Consider the following 4275-nt stretch of genomic DNA (forward strand, 5'->3'; position numbering starts at 1 on the left):
ATATATATATATATATAAAAAGAGCACTAAGGGTGTTGTCCATACAGGTTAATTTAATCCTTTTTGTGTCTACTTGAGCGTGCACAAAGACATAAAAGCTACACTTTATCAATTACCTTAATTACACATCACACCAGGCCTTGTGATGTATTTGTTATATCAGATAAATGGCCCAGTTTCTTGTTTTTTCATAATGGAGGGCTGAGGTCTAACACCTGATGTCTGCTTACTCCCACTTGGCAGATCACACACATGCGTTGTAGCTGTGAATAAGAGTAGTTGTATTATTCACTATATCTATTCGATGTATTTTTCTATCTATGTTTTTCTGGACTCACAATAGGATTGTGTGCACATGCTAATGCAACGTGTGCATGCATAAAGACACTGTACGCTAATGGAAAATGTAATCGTGCAAGACAGGTATTAGCTGATATGGCTGTGAGCACTGGATAGTGCAGCCACTTGCTAATGTGACTAAGAGAAAGGTAGCAGGCCAGAGGAAACGTATTATTGTACCTTGGCAGCCCATACATTATTCATCAGCTTGACTCGCATGGCTGCTGGTAATGATTTTATCAAATGGAGCATGATGTGTGTTGTTTCCATAAAGGAAAATAGGATCCTGACTGTCTGTATCCTTTCTGTCAACCATAATATGCTCATGACTTTCTATATAAAAGGTTCACCATCCAAAATGACAGAAGGCATAAAATGTTACATTTATCTTATCTACCTAGTGCCATTCCCACCAATATGCAGAATGATCAGGTTTGAAAGGTGGAGTCTATTGCAGCAAAAGGTCAGCTCAGGTGTGACGGAACTGCAAGAGAAAGAGAGAACGAAAAAACATCACAGACCTGAGCAAGAAAAAAATTCAAGTAGTGGGCAGGCTATGATTTTTGTTTGCTGCATGCAGTTCTAACTGCTGACTACATCTGAGGACAAACACTGAGTTTGGTTGGTTCATTTTGCAGAAGCAGCATTTCGTATTACAAAAAGCAGAGTGAAATGGGCAAACAAAATGTTACATAACCTCCTCCTACTGAAGCTGTTATTACCTTCTGTGTTTCTGTTTGTTCAATCATGGTGTTGCATCTACCATAAATTACTTTCTCCCCACTCCATATATTCATAATAATCATTTATCAGCTTATGTGTTTATTTCAGCTAAACAGGCCCAGTGTTAAATAGTGAGTCAGCGTTAGCTAAACAGAGCACCATTTTACATTTTACATAACTGTCACCGGAAATTATTCCATCACACATTTGATGAAGCTACAAGATTCTGTAAATGTATCAAAGTTAACATTGATAACAACCTTTGCCAGATTCAGAAGAGAGTTTTAAAGGATGTGTGACTCATCTTACTTGGTGGTGATAAACAAAACAAAAACAGACAAAACAGAAAGAAATCTTGAATTGTACTGTACCTTTTTCTTCTAATAAAGCAAACAGGTGTTTGTCGTTTTATGAAGACATATGTTTCATTTATTATTATCAACAGTTAAAGTTAAATTTCACAACGGAAGGACATTTCTCCTAACATCTGCCAACTTTAAACTTAGTCATTAGGCACCAGCACCCCTCACAACCCCACTAGGGTTAAGAGTGTAAGATAATGAATGGATGGATAGTTACACAACATTCATCAACATAAAGATATTTGTTTGTATGACATAAGACAACAAATGGAAGAAAGCCTTTTGTACCACTTTCGCCGCCATTTACTGAGTCGATGCTTCTTATAAAAAGAGTTTGATAACCACTTTCTTAGATAACGGAAACAAAATCAAGGACAGAGAGCGGAAGAGTAATTTACAGAGAATGGGATCTGATGAACTGACAGGTGCAAGATGACATGCAGCATGTGTGCAAGTGGATACACAGTTCTGAGATGGGAAAGGGTTACCTTTTTTTTTTTTTGCCTGAACAAGGTGCTGAAATGTCATCTAGTGCCAGAAGGTGGAAAGCTGTAAATATGTTTGTGTCTGTGCACCAGAATACATGTGCTGTGTAATAGCAACATTGTGCTCGTGACTGTCTCCCGCTTCCGTCCCCCGTGGAGGCTGTCAGGCTGCTTTTGTTGGGTGGATCTGTTACACTCTCTGCCCTTTCTCCTGACATGTTTGCCTCCATAAATGTTGAACACCAAAACATTTTTCAGCTTCGGTAGAGTAAAGCAGACATTTAAATCGGAGATCGTCAGCTCTCTTATGTATGATGACAGTTCTACAAGCCAAACATTTTAGAGAAGTAAATAACTACAACAGAAACATGTTTTTGCTATTTTATATGTTTGCTGTTATTCATACATTATTTTAAAACTTGAAATTGTATATGTGTTTATCACTTCTACCTTAGTTTGTACAATTCAAGATTGCCGAGCTACAATGTTGCCCAAAGTTTTAAGTTCAGTTTCATCATGACGAATTCAATCTCGCAGCCTTACTGCTTAGTCCTGATGTGGGGAATCCAGTAGATGGCTGGCAAATGTAGAACATAACCAGCACTTGTCGGAAATTCCTGCATCTCTTCCAGTGCTGCTGTCAGCCTCATGTCTGCCTCCCTTGTCGTTTCGTCAACTTTTGAGAAATGTCCAGTTTTTGCAATGTCCCTGTTGCTCCACATGTCCTTCATGTATTGGTGAGCCCCATTACTGTGTCATAGTTTGTACTTTGGGCTGTAGATAATTTTTTTTATCCATTTCAGTTTTGCAATGAGATCCTGTACCTCTGCAATAAAAATGGCTTTTGCTAAATGAGGAAGATGTCAGAAAAACCCTCTAAGCAAATCAGTTTAACTTTATTTCAGGGGTTTTGAGGTTCACTATAATGGGTGGTGGGTGTTAACCCAAAAAGACTGTATGCTGGATCAGCAGGTGCTCAAACAAAGCATCAGTTAAAGGATATTTGTATTTGTGTAACCAGGTACTTTAGTAAATATATATAGTAAATATATATTTGCTTTCACAGGATGAGTGCCACAAAGTATGTGGAAAAAGTTTCTAAATTGCTTATCAAATCTATTTTTTTTATACAAAAACTTGAGATATTTCTGATCTGTATAAAGTTACTTTTTTTTTTAACGTATTCTCCTACCATCTTTTCTAACTTCAACTAATATTTTCCTTAATTATCCCTGCATAATACCTCAAGGTCATTCAAACGCCAATTTTCAAGTTTTGCTAAAGATTCTTAGTGACATTTAGGCCTGTACTTTGACTAGACCAGTAGAACAGATAAACTTGCTCTGATCATGTAGCAGATCCAGAGTATTAATAATAAAGAAACAAACGGAAAGCAAAGAGTAAAAGCAGCTGCATCATACACATAACGGCACATTAAGAAGCGTTTTTCAAAATGAAACATCTTTCTAGTTATTCATTAATCATTTTTTATCATCTTTTAACCCAAACCATCTCTCTATTTCTAGTAATCTTTTGAAGTTACATAAGTAAAAGCAGTTTCCACCCACTTACTATTCACACTGTGCTGATTAGATCATCTGTGTCCTGAAAAGAAGAAATAATCAGACTTACAACATTAGACAGTGTTGCTTGCTGGCAGATGGTTTCCTTGCATGCTATGGCTTGTCCCTTGTATAATTTTTGTCTTTGTTTGTGTGCAGAGCTTGAGGCCAGAGAGGCAGTAATTAAACAGAGGACTGGGACATCTAAAGGCTTAGAGGCACAAACCCAGCACCCATGCTGACAGTCAAATTGCCAAGCCAGGGGAGGCGAGTGAGCGAGTGAGCGAGTGAGTGAGTGAGTGAGTGAGCGAGTGAGAGAGAGAGGAAGAGAGAGAGAGAGAGAGAGAACAAACAACCAGGAAAGGAGGAAGAAGATGAGAACTGTGTGAGAGAAGAGGGGAAACCAGAGAAAAGAGGGCGGGCCTAGACTCAGGCAGAGCACACACACCCTCCTGCTCAGCCCACAGTCTGGTCTAGGCATGCAAGTGGCAGCATGTGGGAGAATGCGCTCCAGTGTGTGTAGAGTGAAACACCACGCCGGAGCCTGGGAGATGTCTGTCTGATGCAGGGATTTCCCTCTTTTCCTCCTGAGCAGGACGCATGCTGGCTGCGCTTTAGGGAATTAAGCGGGACGCTCACAGGAAACACGGGTAGCTTAAGTGAAGGTAAGGAGATACTTTGCTTATTTTGAAGATGTGCTGAGAGCATTGAGAACTGAAACACATACAGAGAGAGTTGTGATGGGGTTTAAGGTAACTTGCTTCAGGCTGCATCTGTGTGTATATGTATATATATATATATATA

At 39.1% G+C, this 4275-nt stretch overlaps 1 protein-coding gene and 1 long non-coding RNA gene across 2 annotated transcripts in view; one reads left to right on the forward strand and one right to left on the reverse strand.

Annotated features, from left to right (window-relative positions):
• LOC106950584 (uncharacterized) overlaps positions 1-3808 on the reverse strand; it is an 11477-nt gene extending 7669 nt beyond the window's left edge. The window contains exons 1-2 of the long non-coding RNA XR_001425642.1: positions 3542-3808; positions 737-823 (exon numbers count right to left, since the gene is read on the reverse strand). This is a non-coding gene — a long non-coding RNA (uncharacterized LOC106950584). The remainder of the gene's footprint in view (positions 1-736; positions 824-3541) is intronic.
• A 55-nt stretch (positions 3809-3863) lies between these two features.
• Positions 3864-4275, forward strand: part of LOC106950583 (T-lymphoma invasion and metastasis-inducing protein 1-like) — an 81259-nt gene continuing 80847 nt past the window's right edge. Inside the window, exon 1 of the mRNA XM_015037530.1 lies at positions 3864-4136. The gene's annotated coding sequence lies outside the window, so the exon portion shown is untranslated. The remainder of the gene's footprint in view (positions 4137-4275) is intronic.

The sequence above is a fragment of the Poecilia latipinna genome, unplaced genomic scaffold, assembly GCF_001443285.1.
Source record: "Poecilia latipinna isolate Pla-1442-1.1 unplaced genomic scaffold, P_latipinna-1.0 Scaffold409, whole genome shotgun sequence".
NCBI lineage: Eukaryota > Metazoa > Chordata > Actinopteri > Cyprinodontiformes > Poeciliidae > Poecilia > Poecilia latipinna.